A 15,353-nucleotide genomic window follows, 5' to 3' on the forward strand; every position below is an offset into this window, starting at 1 on the left:
ACGTTAGCACGGCCAGCCCTGTACTTGATGGTGAAATCGTTGTTGGCTAGCCTAGCCACCCACCGCTGTTCCAACGTGCACAGCTTGGCTGTGTCCAGGTGGGTCAGCAGGTTATTATCCGTGAAAGCGGTGAACTTAGCCGCTGCCAGGTAATGGTGGAACCGCTCGGTGATATCCCACACCAGTGCCAGGAGTTCAAGTTTGAAAGAGCTGTAGTTCTCGGGGTTCCTCTCAGTCGGTCGAAGCCTTCGGCTAGCATAAGCAATTACTTTTTCTTTTCCGTCCTGGACCTTGGATAGGACTGCCCCCAAGCCTACATTACTGGCATCGGTGTAGAGGATGAAAGGGTGGTTGTAATAAGGGTATGCTAGGATTTCTTCTCCGGTCATGGCTGCTCTCAGCTGACGGAAGGATTCCTCATGCCTTTCTTCCCACACCAATGGGGCTCCTAGGGGTCTACCACCTTTGGTCTGTCCCACGAGGAGGTCTTGCATGGGGGCAGCCATCTTCGTGTACCCCTTGATGAAGCGACGGTAGTACCCCACTAGGCCTAGGAACTGCCTCACCTCTCTCACCGTGGTCGGCCTCGGCCAGTCCTGGATGGCGGAGATTTTCTCAGGGTCAGGGGCGACACCCTCTGCACTGACCACATGCCCTAGGTACTGCACTCTGGGTTTCAGCAGATGACACTTTGAGGGCTTCAACTTCATCCCATATTTGGCAAGGGACGCGAACACCTTGGCTAGGTGCTCCAGGTGGGCTTCATATGTCTGTGAGTACACAATCACATCATCCAGGTACAGCATGACGGTCTCAAAATTTAGATGCCCCAGACAGCATTCCATCAGCCGTTGGAAGGTTCCAGGGGCATTGCGCAGCCCGAACGCCATGCTATTAAATTCGCAGAGTCCCATAGGGGTGGCAAATGCAGTCTTCTCTCGGTCTTTTGGCGCCACAGCCACCTGCCACTACTTGCTGGTGAGGTCAAGGGTGGAAAAATAGTGAGCGGTTCTCAGCGCAGCCAGAGATTCCTCAACGCGGGGCAGAGGGTAAGCATCCTTATGCGTTATCTGGTTAATTTTTCGGTAATCCACACACATCCGCATGGTGCCATCCTTCTTCTTAACAAGTACCAATGGGGCGGCCCAGGGACTACAGCTGTCCCTAATAACCCCTGCCTCCTTCATGTTCCTCAACATGTCCTTGGCACATTGGTAGTGTGCAGGGGGAATAGGCCTGTACCTCTCTTTGATAGGGGGGTGTTCACCGGTGGGGATATGGTGTTGGACCCCTTTAATCTGCCCAAAGTCTAGGGGATGTTTGCTAAAAACTCGCTCATACTCCCGTTCCACCCGGTATACCCCTTCTTTGTGATGTGTAGGGGTATCGTCAGTGCCTACATGTAGCTGTCGGCATCACTCGTCTAAATCCCCTGGGGAGGGGTGAGCGCTGGCAGTAGGTGGTGAGGTTGGGGGAACGGCCTCGCGGATGGTGTGGGGATCCAGAGTGAACAACTTGGCAAGGGTAGCATACCGGGGAATGTAAAGATTCATACTCGGCCTTCACGATGTTTGTAATATTTCTAATAAAGACTTTGGAGATTTTATCTTAAAAGGAGAATCAGTGCCGGATCATTTCTCCTATTTCCTTCATCCGCATACCGGGGAAGCCTGACTTCTTCCTCCCCGCAGTTCAGCACCCTTACGGGCACTCTCCCCTTCTTTACATCTACCACCCCTCGGGCGGCCATTACTGTGGGCCAGTGTTCAGAGGGCATGGGCTCTATCATGGCGTGGTAGTCACGCCCCTGGGGCCCTACCGCTGCCCTACACCAAATCATCATCTTGCTCCTGGGAGGCACAATCAAAGGGGCAACATCCATTACTCTCACCCCACCAATGTCTCCTCCTGTCGAGTTCACATGTTGGCGGTACATCAGGGCTCGGATCTCACGCTGCACAGCTCTCTGTCGGCTCCCCGCCGCCGTAGCGGCCAGCTGCTGCTGTAGGGTCAGCACATCACTCATACAGTGCTCCATCACGTTAGTCCCTAGCACTACCTTCGGGTTATGATCACTGGGTTCATTCATTATCACAATCATACCCTGGTGTTGCAGTTAAGCTCGTCCCACAGTCATGGCCACTTGCTTGTACCCCACTTGGGTCAATGGGAGCCCATCAGCAGCAATCAGTGTCATACTGGCATCTGGGGGAGCCAGTTCGTCTTTTCCCCAATACCGCTGATACAGTGTGTATTGTATGGTGGTTACCTGTGATCCAGTGTCCAGGAGAGCCATCACCGGTATGCCGTCCACAGCCACGGGGATGATGGGCCGGGCCCCGATGTACTGGTCCCGCCAGTCTGGGGGGCCATGGGGTTCTACTCCTGAGGATTGGCCCGTGGCCCCAGGGGTTGCTCGTTTAACGGACACCGTCGGGAGTAGTGGCCGGGTTTGCTGCACCTGTAACAGATTGGGGGTCCATACCGTGAGTCATTGGCCCTTCTCCGCTGCATCCAGGGGACGTCCTCAGGGCTGTCAGCGAACTGCATCTTCACCGGGGCCTGGGATCTGGTTGGAGGCTGGAGTGCGGCGAGGATCTTAGCGAGGTCCCCATCCATGCGGCGAACTTGAGCAGCGAGTTCTTCCATCGTTCCGCTTGGGGCTGCAGGCACTGGAGGTGCTGGTGGGGTAGGGGCCACCACGACAGGAGCAGTCTCAACCGGCCACGGGGCTGGCTCAGGGGCTTCAGATGCGGGGGGTTTCAGAGCTTTGATGGCCCGTTCCTTTAATACGGCAAAGTCCACATCAGGGTGTTCTAGGGCCCACAGCCGAAGTTGTTTGCGGTCCTCTGAGGACCTCATCCCCTGCACAAACTGCTCACTTAACATTTTGTTACTGTCCGCACTGTTGATGGTGTCCACCCGCTTCAGTGTGCGGAGTGCGGTTTTCAGGCGCAAGGCATAGTCCCGAATGCTATCTGCGGGCCGTTGCCGGCATTGATAGAACTGCATCCGCAACTCTGCCTCGGTACGGGTCTCAAAGGCAGTCTGCAGATTTTCAAAGATGGTGGCTACAGAGGACCGGTCCCCCTCGGCCCAGGTCTCCGCCTCTTGCTCAGCCGCGCTGGTTAGCTGCCCCAGCACTAGCGCTGCACGTTGCTTATCAGTCAGGGGGTACAGTTCAAGTAGTGGACTAAGTTTTTTCCGGAAAACCTGCAAGGCATCAGGTTTCCCATCGTACTGCGGTAGCCAGGCAGCTCCGGGCACATAGGGCAAAGAGAACGGCATCACCTGAGCGAGAGCTAGGGCCGCGGCAGGCCCATTCCCATCTACGGGTGCTCCCACGACTGCGTCCGCCGCTCTTCCAGCGGCTCCGTCAGGCGCAGACATCTTGTTTCCGTCCCCCTTAGTCTCTTTCCGGCTCCTCCTCTACAGGGGCCGGGTTTTGGCCTTCGCACCTCCACTACTCGAGGAGACGCTCGAGCGGGAACTTTTCGCGCCCAAGATGGCGGCTTCTCCAAATTTTCGGCCGGACACCTCCGGCGGTCACACAAGGCACACTTCCACCAGTTGGTAGAATGGTAGGATCCTGTTCGTGACGCCAAGTTGTCGCGGGCGGAGGAGGAGACGCTGCGCTCTCCCACTGCTCGGGTCCGGCCGCGGCTGCTGCGGCTGCTCGGTGGTGGCTCGAGCGGTGGGCCGGATCCCGGGGACTCGAGCGGCGCTCCTCGCCCGTGAGTGAAAAGGGTGGGGATTGGATTGTGGGGATTTGGTTATTGTCCGTGACGCCACCCACGGTTGTGGTGATATTGGTGACACCACCGCTGCTCTGGACAGGGTTCCCGGGAGCGATGACAGGGAGCAGCCTGGATGTTAGTTCTCCCCTCCGTGGGTAGGGGGTTGGTTGTCCTGGGGCCCGGTGATGGGGTAGGGATGGATGGCAGGCGGGTTACGGGGCCTGGTGAGGTGCAGGGTCACGGGGGCAGCGCTGTGCCGTACGGCACGGTGGTACTCACTCAGCTAATGATGAGGACACAGTTCTCGGTAAAACACACGGCTGGATGGATGGGTCCCACAGACAGCTGCAGTGTTGTTTCTCCCGGCAGGTTGATGGTGACTGCCTTTCCCTGCACCTGTGTACTGTAAACGGTTCCAATGGGTTCCCACCGGTAACCCGCTTCCCAGCTTGGATGGTTGCTGAAGGAGCCCCTTTTGCCCGCAGGCTCTGGCCCTGGGAACTTTAGCCTTGGCGGTGACTGTGTTTCCCTCTCTCGGTTGGACAGTTGCCTTCTGTCGGGACTTGGCTGCTGGGAAACCCAGGAAGTTCCCTTCGCTAACGGATTTGGCAAATTCACGGCGACTCCTAGCCTTGCCGGGGTCCGTAAGCCCCTGCCAGATGGTGCTGACTTCTCTTTGTGTACCGGTCCAGTACCGCCGGGCCACCGCCCGTCCACGGTCCTTACGGTAAACTCCGATAGGCCACTCCTGCAGACGGTCACCACCGTCTGCCAACCTTGCTGATCTGTCCGGGCCACACACCCGGACGCTGTCAGATAGTTGCTCCACTACCACACTTTCCTTCCTCCAACTTCAAACTCCACAACTCAACTGCCTCTTTTCCCGCCTCCAGGACTGTGAACTCCTCGGTGGGCGGGGCCAACCGCCTGGCCCACCCCCTGGTGTGAACATCAGCCCCTGGAGGAAGGCAACAAGGGTTTTTGTCTGACTTTGGTGTGCCTGACCGGGAGCGTGGGGTGTGTAGGCGTTGTTCTCTGTGGCCCCTGGCTTGTCCAGGGCGCCACATCACCACAACCCGTGGGTGGCGTCACGAACTATCACTTCAAACCAAAAACACCCAAATCCCCGCATGTAGCGTCAACTCCCTTGCAGAGCGACGTGACCCCCGGGTCCGTGAGAGGCTCGAGCCACCACCTGCAGTGCGAGCACGGATACGAGCAGCTTGGCGGTCGCAGGCGAGCCCGTGGGGTGGTACACATCGACTCTTCTGGCGTCACGAACAGGATTGAGCCAGTCCACTTACCAGTGGAAGTCCGCCTTGAACTCCACGTCAGCGGCATCCCACTGAAAAATTTGAGAATCCGCCATCTTTGGCGCAAAGAGTTCCCACCCGAGCCGTCTTTTCTGAGCAGAAACGGCGCGAAAGCGAAGCCCCGCCCCCGAGAGCAGAGCGGAGCAAAAAGCTAGAGAAGTGCTCGGAAAAAACCAAGGGGGGGCAGGTGAGGACTGTTTGCCATGTTACCGTATGGATAAAGGGCAGGGACGCCCGGACCCCGCCACCCATCTTGTTCCTGGAACCCGAGCATACAGCATGTCTTCCCCGTCCGAGAGGCCCGAATTCCCGGAGTCCGCGCCCGGAACATCGGCGTGGATGGAGGCCCGGACGACCCTCATGTGCTCTGCCGGCTGCAGATCCAGGTGAGGTACCTGATGGAGCAATGGGCGGCCGAATGGGGGAGATAGCCGCGGCCGTGCGGGCACGCGAGATGGGGGGGAATTTGGAGGAGAGGGCGAGCGACCCACGCCCCTATGTCCTTGAGGGATCGGCCACTGCGGCTGAGGAACCCGGTCTGCTCCTAATTCTCCTGTCGCCCCCTCCGCTGCCCATATTGGTCGCTGCTGCTTCCCTGCTTGGTCTGCCGCCCCTGACACCAGCGGCAGAGCCCATCCCAGTTGCCCAGAAGGACCCGCCCGTAGAAGCAACCCGCGGGCGACCGTATGCTCGGCCCGCACCCGTCCCACTTCCGTGGAAGGAGGATTCCCGGAGGAAGCCCGTTCCCGAGGAGGCCCCACTACTCCAGGAAGCAACCGCACCCGAAGAGGTCCCGGCCCGGCAGTCCGCCCGGCCAAGACGGAGGTGCCAGATACCCAGTGGCCCACCTGGCAGGTAAAGCTGGCCGCTCGCCACACCCAAGCTTCGGCTGAGGCGGTGCAGGGTTGTCGCTGCAGGGCAGCACCCCAGGCCATGACACAGCGGGGTTCCCAAAAGAAGGTGCTGATCGTAGTTGGCACGGCGGAACTCCGGCTGGGCCCGACCCGCGCACCTGAGGGGCCCGTAGATGCTCCGTATTGGGAGCGGCAGCAGAGCCAGCTGGGCCGGGAAATTGAGGCCCGGGAGAAGAGAAAGGCCGAGGTCCTGGCCCGCACGATTAAAGAAAAAGAAAACCTGCGGTGTGCCACCTTCCTTGTGCGAGGCCCGAGGTACGAGGGCCAGGTCCGACGCTTTGACCCCGACAGGGGGTGGGGATTCCTGTTTGAGCCCGGCTTGGAGAAAGAGGTGTTTGTGTCCTGTCGGGACGTGTACCCCCACTTGCCTATGGGCCACCCGGACCGTGACCTGATCCCTAGAGAGTTGGTCACCTACACCTGCCACTGTGGGGAGAGGGGCTGGTTTGCCCTGAGCGTGCAAAGAAGAGCACGGCATGAAGGCCCAAGGCGCTCCCAGACCCCTCCCCCAGTGTACAGCCCCAGAGTCACCGTGGAGGAAGAGTACGGAGTGGAGGATGAAGAGTGAGGTAGCGGATCCCCGTTGCCACAAGGACAGTCCCCGTTGGGACCCCACTGCAAGTCCTCGTTGGGACCTATGTTTATGGTAGCGGACCAGCTACTGAAGTGCCCGTCCCCGTTGGGACTCTTGTTGACCCCTGTTTGTCCCACATGAGAAATCATGAACATGGCTGAGAACTAGCAAGCCACCCAAAAACTTTTGGTCTTGTAAATAGTGCCCTTATTGCCCTTCCCATAACTGCCAGTCTCCGGAGAGGCTGGTTGGAGGGAGGACTTGCAGCAGAGCAGGCTGGGGTCCGGCCACCACAGGAACCGGTGACCATCCTCCGGGTCAGGGGTCCCCTGGACATGGGGCCTCTGAGTGACTGCAGGGTGCGAAACACCGTACCCGTTTCGGTTGCCTGGCCAAGTTCCTGATCCGGACTGGGGAAAAGGGGTGCTGTCCACTTCTTAGGGGCAGCATCAAGGCTAGGTTGCTTGGGTGGGAAAGCGGAAGGACATGGACCCGTTATTATTAAATTTGTTTGCAGCGTTTAAAGTGATGTGTCTCCCATAAGGGAAGAAAAAGAAAGCCTACATATTCTTGATGTAAATATGTTATTATAAATGTATACGTGTTTCTTATCTTTTTGCAGTTTACAACAAAAATAAACCGGTGATGCACGGGCAGCCCGCGGACGGTCTGCATTAAACCAATGGGGAATGTGACGTCCTGGACTATCCATGTCGTCCCAGGTAGACACAACAACACTACACACTTCCCAGTTAGGTAACAGCAGTCAAACTAAAAGCCTTGTCACCACCCTCCAGGTTTGATGTCCACACCAGGGGGGGTGGAGCCAGGTGGTTGGCTCCACCCACTGAGGAGTTCACAGGCCTGGGGGCGGGAACCCAAGTAGTAGTTGAGTGGTAGTCGAGTAGTCGAGTTGGAGTCTAGCTCAGGCCCTGAAGGGTCAAGTTGAAGTCCAGAAGCAACAATAAGGAATAACGTTTGGAACACCATTTTTTTTTTTTTTTTCTAAGTCTGAACTGGGTGCAAAAACCTAAAAAAAATCACTATGGGGAGATAAGATATGCACACCAGTGACTATGTAAGGGGAATACATGAAATAGCAGAAACTGCTGTGTGAATACTGACTTGAAAAATCCAATAGCTATATGTAAGAGTGAAAATGTGAAAAATGGAATCTGCATTACTGCCATGAACATATGAATCAAGAGAAATTTAGCTACTGAATTGATCAATGCAATAGAGCCCCAACACTACGCCAAAGTATTTCTCTACGTTGGGGTCCCTAGCTTGTGTGTGTCCTCTCATGCAGTTAAAAAACTTACCGTGTATGGGAAGCTGAGACCCAGGCTATTTATGCGTATGATATGGATTGGCAATAGGTGTGGTTGGGGTGGGTTCACAAACGAAAAACTACTAACAACAATAAGGAATAACGTTTGGAACACGTTTGGTGTTTGGTGTTTGGTTTGGAATGGTGTTCCAAACGTTATTCCTTATTGTTGTTAGTAGTTTTTCGTTTGTGAACCCTCCCCAACCACACCTATTGCCAATCCATATCATACGCATAAATAGCCTGGGTCTCAGCTTCCCATACACGGTAAGTTTTTTAACTGCATGAGAGGACACACACAAGCTAGGGACCCCAACGTAGAGAAATACTTTGGCGTAGTGTTGGGGCTCTATTGCATTGATCAATTCAGTAGCTAAATTTCTCTTGATTCATATGTTCATGGCAGTAATGCAGATTCCATTTTTCACATTTTCACTCTTACATATAGCTATTGGATTTTTCAAGTCAGTATTCACACAGCAGTTTCTGCTATTTCATGTATTCCCCTTACATAGTCACTGGTGTGCATACCTTATCTCCCCATAGTGAAGTCCAGAAGCAGACCTGTGCTCAGGCCTGCCAAAGACTACTCCGGTGGCTGGGTTGGAGCCAAGTCACCATTGCCAAGGAGGCAGACGGTAGTGGCCGCCTGCAGGAGACCGGGAATATGACCGATGGAACCATAAGGGACCAGGACAGGGTAGTGGCCTGCCGGAACCGAACCGGGGAGCCAACTGGATACTGGAGCACCAGGCAGGGTACTCAGACCCCGAACTAGGCTAGAAGCCACCACCATAGTCGAATTAACTGATTGCGGTCTGGACCTCAGGGGTTCATTCCCACCTAAGTCCCGATTGAAGGCAACAGCCCAACTATTCCGGATAAGTGCCACCGCCAAGGGCCAGAGATCCAAAGGGCCAGCGTCTGCGGGCAAACTGGCTCCTACGACAGATACACGTCGGGGAGCGGACTACCGGTGCCTAGGCACAGGAGTCAAGATTCACATACAGAGGTGCAGGAGAAAGGCGGACATTACCAACCTAATCTGGGAAAAGCTGTAGCCAGCTGCGGGCCCCGTTCATCACTCCGTTTGGTTTACCAGCGGCTCCAGTGACTTGTGTCAGAGTGAGTACACCAGTGCCCCGGCCCACCGGACCCCGGGACCAACATCCCCTACCCACGGAGGGGTCAACACCTAGCTGGGCTACTAAACCGCTCCCGGGGGCCCCCACACCTTCACCGCAGTGGTGGTGTCTACAATCACCACAACCCATGGGTGGCATCACGAACTATCACTTCAAACCAAAAACACCCAAATCCCCGCGTGTAGCGCCAACTCCCTTGCAGAGCGACGTGACCCCCGGGTCCGTGAGAGGCTCGAGCCACTACCCGCAATGCGAGCACGGATCCGAGCGGCTCGGCGGTCACAGCCGAGCCCGTGGGGCGGTGCACAAGCGTAAGTTATTGCTTGTTATGGGCAAAAATACCCTCCAAGTTTGTTAAGTGTTGGTAAATGAGGCCCATAGTTAAAAATCTTTTGTTATATGTGAATATATAATATGTGTGTGTACTATAGATAGCTGTTTGTGTGTAGAAATATGTGAGTGTATGCAGGAGTTTGTACATACTTATACAGTGCCTACAAGTAGTATTCAACCCCCTGCAGATTTAGCAGGTTTACACATTCGGAATTAACTTGGCATTGTGACATTTGGACTGTAGATCAGCCTGGAAATGTGAAATGCACTTCAGCAAAAAAGAATGTTATTTCTTTTTTTATTTTTTTTTTTAAATTGTGAAAAGTTTATTCAGAGGATCATTTATTATTCAACCCCTCAAACCACAAGAATTCTGTTTGGTTCCCCTAAAGTATTAAGAAGTATTTCAGGCACAAAGAACAATGAGCTTCACATGTTTGAATTAATTATCTCTTTTTCCAGCCTTTTCTGACTAATTAAGACCCTCCCCAAACTTGTGAACAGCACTCATACTTGGTCAACATGGGAAAGACAAAGGAGCATTCCAAGGCCATCAGAGACAAGATCGTGGAGGGTCACAAGGCTGGCAAGGGGTACAAAACCCTTTCCAAGGAGTTGGGCCTACCTGTCTCCACTGTTGGGAGCATCATCCGGAAGTGGAAGGCTTATGGAACTACTGTTAGCCTTCCACGGCCTGGACAGCCTTTGAAAGTTTCCACCTGTGCCGAGGCCAGGCTTGTCCGAAGAGTCAAGGCTAACCCAAGGACAACAAGGAAGGAGCTCCGGGAAGATCTCATGGCAGTGGGGACATTGGTTTCAGTCAATACCATAAGTAACGTACTCCACCGCAATGGTCTCCATTCCAGACGAGCCCGTAAGGTACCTTTACTTTCAAAGCGTCATGTCAAGGCTCGTCTACAGTTTGCTCATGATCACTTGGAGGACTCTGAGACAGACTGGTTCAAGGTTCTCTGGTCTGATGAGACCAAGATCGAGATCTTTGGTGCCAACCACACACGTGACGTTTGGAGACTGGATGGCACTGCATACGACCCCAAGAATACCATCCCTACAGTCAAGCATGGTGGTGGCAGCATCATGCTGTGGGGCTGTTTCTCAGCCAAGGGGCCTGGCCATCTGGTCCGCATCCATGGGAAGATGGATAGCACGGCCTACCTGGAGATTTTGGCCAAGAACCTCCGCTCCTCCATCAAGGATCTCAAGATGGGTCGTCATTTCATCTTCCAACAAGACAACGACCCAAAGCACACAGCCAAGAAAACCAAGGCCTGGTTCAAGAGGGAAAAAATCAAGGTGTTGCAGTGGCCTAGTCAGTCTCCTGACCTTAACCCAATTGAAAACTTGTGGAAGGAGCTCAAGATTAAAGTCCACATGAGACACCCAAAGAACCTAGATAACTTGGAGAAGATCTGCATGGAGGAGTGGGCCAAGATAACTCCAGAGACCTGTGCCGGCCTGATCAGGTCTTATAAAAGACGATTATTAGCTGTAATTGCAAATAAGGGTTATTCCACAAAATATTAAACCTAGGGGTTGAATAATAATTGACCCACACTTTTATGTTGAAAATTTATTAAAATTTAACTGAGCAACATAACTTGTTGGTTTGTAAGATTTATGCATCTGTTAATAAATCCTGCTCTTGTTTGAAGTTTGCAGGCTCTAACTTATTTGCATCTTATCAAACCTGCTAAATCTGCAGGGGGTTGAATACTACTTGTAGGCACTGTATATGTATATATCTAATATATAAAGCTGAATTTGTGTATGTATGTATGTATATGTGTATGTATGTGTGTGTATGTCCGGGATTGGCATCTGCACCGTCGCAGCTTTAGCCACAAAATTTTTCACACTCACACGTCTGGACCCCGAGAGCATCATAGGCTATGCTGTGAGGTGAAATTTTAACCCCGCACGTTTCAATTTATCAATCAATTTTGCCCCTATCTACATAATGGGGAAAAAGTGAAAAGAAAAGTGTATCTGCACCATCACATTTACAATCACAAAACTTTGCCCAGACACCTCATGTGACCCAGGGAACGTCATAGACTATGTTTTGATAGGAAAATTTAACTCCGAACTTTACATTTACTCTCCAAAAAACATGCCTCCATTAAAGTAAATGGAGCCTGGAGCTACAGGTTATTAGTAGGAGCTGTGATTGGTTGCTATAGGAACAAAAGACATTCATAGTATAAGAAGCTTATATGTGAGGTAATAAGATGTCGGTGGGGAGACGGATAGAGAGAGACAGGCAGAGACACAGACAGGGAAAGAGACAGAGAGATAGAGACAGACAGGGAAAGAGACAGACACAGACAAACGGTGAAAGAGACAAACAGAGACAGACGGTGAAAGAGACAGACAGAGACAGACCTGGAAAGAGACAGACCTGGAAAGAGACAGATCTGGAAAGAGACAGACAGAGACAGACCTGGAAAGAGACAGACCTGGAAAGAGACAGACCTGGAAAGAGACTGACCTGGAAAGAGACAAATGGGGAAAGAGACAGATGGGGAAAGAGACAGACAGACATGCAGACAAGGACAGAGACAGGCAGACTGGGAAGAAGGAGACAGCCAGAGAGACAGACAAAGATAGATGGGTAAAGACACAGACCTTGATAGAGATAGACGGGGAAAGAGACAGAGAAATAGAGACAGACAAGGAAAAAGACAGAGACAGGTAGACAGGGAAAGAGACACACAGGAAAAGAGATAGACCTGGGAAAGAGACAGACCTAAAAAGAGACAGATGGAGAAAGAAACAGAGAGATAGAGACAGACAAAAAAAGAGACAGGCAGAGACAGGCAAACGGGGAAAGAGACATACAGGGAAAGAGACAGACGGGGAAAGAGACAGACGTTGAAAGAGACAGACGGGGAAAGAGACAGACCTGGAAAGAGACAGACGGAGCACATTACTTGGCCAATTTAGTTAAATACATTCTATTTTATTAACAACAGTTATTAACCCGGGCGAAGCCGGGTAGTACAGCTAGTATTTATATATATATATATATATATATATATATATATATATATACATACTGTATATATTGTAGGGATCTCAACTCACTCGGCAGCGTCTGAAGTAGGCGGTAAGCACAGGGGGCAATTTAAATAGAATGTCCTGGCTGATTTATTAAAAATCCATAGAGCAAGCCTCAGACAGAGAAAATAAAAGGCCTTTCAGTGCCAAATAGAACCGAATATATAGTTCAAACAATGACATTTCAGTGATAGTCAAGTATACAAGTTGTAGCATGGATATTTTATGCATGAGGCCTTCTTATTTCCACAAACCGACCCCTAATAATAGAATTGGACTTTCTTATATCCACCATACCACACTCTAGGGTAGAGATATGTGAGCAGCCAGTCCCAACCCATCTCTCTTACTGCTTGTAAACCCGGCCCTGACGAGCCCTCTTATCACTCTCAGTGCTATAAATGTTGGAGCTTGCTTCCTGGCTTATATCACTGAGAATAACCGTACATATCTCCCATCCATGACATGTTCAGCGGCCATCTTACATTCCCCCACCTTCATGCCTTCCACCATCCTACAGTAGACCCTTGACATTGCTAGGAAGCACCTTGTCACTTAGGCATTGTTCCACTTTTTTCCATGCATCCACCTCAGTGGGGCATGGTCTGACACTAACCTAAATTTTTTGCCTAATAGGCAGTATCTTAAAGTATCCAATAAACACTTAATGGCCAAATATTCCTTCTCCATCATGGAGTTATTCTTCTCACAGGAAGACAATATCTTACTCAGGAACATTATCAGGTGTTCTTCACTGTTCACTTCAGAAGATAAAACAGCACCTAACCTGACATTTGATGTGTCTGTCTGGACCACAAACTTTTTAGAGAAGCTTCGTGACACCAACACTGGCTGTTTACACAGGGCTAGCTTCAGTTCATGGAATGCTATCTCCTCTTCTGGAGACCACTTGGCCATAGCCAACATTGTACGCTTAAGGAGGTCAGTCAGGGGTGCAGCTATCATGGCAAAGTTTGGGATGAACCATCGGTAAGTAGCCCGCGATACCCATGACCACTTTGACCTGCTTCTTCGACAGTGGTTGTGGTCAATTTTGTCTTGCATCCACCTTATTCACTTGGGGATTGATCTTGACCCTGCCTATGACATAGCCAAAGTATTTGGCTTTTTTCTATCCCAATTGAACATTTCTTTCAGTTGATTAAAAGCCTTGCCTTCATTAAAGCATCCAATATTGCCTGGACTTTGCCTATATGGCTCCCCCAATCTTCTTTGATGTCATTCAGTGGTGCCGCTGAGCTCTACCTGTGGGAAGCTAAGATTTGGTCCATCGCTCTCTGGAAGGTGGCTGGAGCTCCTGGGAACCCAAATGGTATAATGAGATATTGGAAACCACCAACTAGTCTCGAATAGACCATCTTCTGTGAGATCCAGAGTGGTAAAGTACTGGGCTGGCTTTAACCTATCAACAAGCTCGTCTACACGTGTTATTGGTTTTGTGTCGAACTTGAAAACCATTCAGCTTCTGGTAGTCTTTGTATAACCGCCATTCTCCATCTAGTTTTGGCAACAGGACTATGGGACTGGATCAGCCACTCATGGGCCCTTCAATCACTCAACATCCATTTTACCTCGTTCGAGATTACCTCTTGGCAGGCCTTGGAAATTCGATATGGCTTCAAACTCACTTGTACATGAAGTTCTGTGAGAATTTCATGTTCTATAGACCAAGTACAATCTGGCAATTCTGAGAATAAGTCTCTGTCTCTGTTCTGATGAAGTAATTCTTGGCACTGCTGCTTTTAGGCAGGTGACAGCATCTCTGTCACCTTGACATCTTTTACATCGGCTTCGGACATAGCACCAAACACTGAACTTCCATAGGTTCCCTATCTCACCATGGCTTCATCTTACTGAATTGGTACACCTGGTAGGGATTCCTTCTCCCTGGTTGATGGACTTTATCATTGACTTTGCCAATCTTTTCGACCACTTCTTCTTGCTACTTGGTAAGAAATTTGCTTTCTACAATTTGGTACCATCACCAGTAAACAATCCCCAGGGCTGAATTGTCTCACTCTTGCCGAAAGGTTGTGATTGTACACCCTCAACTGTGCGTCTTGCACAGGAGGTGAATAGGCATCACTTTAGCAATCCTCCCTAGCATTTTGGCCACATGTTCAATTACACTATTTTAGAGTGTATTCTCCATATCCCAGGTCTGCTATATCCAGGAGTCCATGGGGGTGTCAGCCATTCACAAGGGGAGAAACCAGTAAAGTCCTATGAGACTTCTCTGTTGGAGAATAATAGGTATGGCAGTAGACAGTCCTATTCTTGGTTGTCATTCTCTACAACCTTCTTTAACATGGCCTTCAAGGTTTTATTAAATCTTTTCATTAGACTGTCCATCTGTGGATGATATACTGAAGGTCCTGAGTTGTGTAATCTGCAGGACCTCGCATAATTTCCTCATGATCTTTTACATGAACAAGGTTCCTTGGTACATCAGGGTCTCTTTCAGCAGAAAAGATCTGGGCCAGATCTCTGGCTATTCTCCTAGCAGAGGAGTTTCTTAATGGTACTGCCTCCGGGTACCATGTACCATAACCCATGATGGCTAAGATCTACTGGTGCCCTCTGACAGACTTGACCAGGATCCCACTAAATTCATTGCGATCAGAAGGGCACTCAATGATGGGTAATGGCACCAAGGGAATACAGAAATTAACAACTGGAGTAGTTAGCTCACAGGTGGGAAAGGTCCTGCTATAATTCATAATCTCTCAGTGACAGCTGGGTCAGTAGAACCTATGGAGAATCCGTTCCTGGGCTTTGTCTACCACCAGATGACCACCTAAGACATGAGTTTGAGACATATCTAACACTCAGCCTCTATTGGACCCTGGTGCAATCAACTACGCTATGACTTCACCTTTCTGCCTTGTGACCCAATATATTAGTTCCC

Source organism: Anomaloglossus baeobatrachus, chromosome 3 (genome assembly GCF_048569485.1).
Source record: "Anomaloglossus baeobatrachus isolate aAnoBae1 chromosome 3, aAnoBae1.hap1, whole genome shotgun sequence".
Classification (NCBI taxonomy): Eukaryota; Metazoa; Chordata; class Amphibia; order Anura; family Aromobatidae; genus Anomaloglossus; species Anomaloglossus baeobatrachus.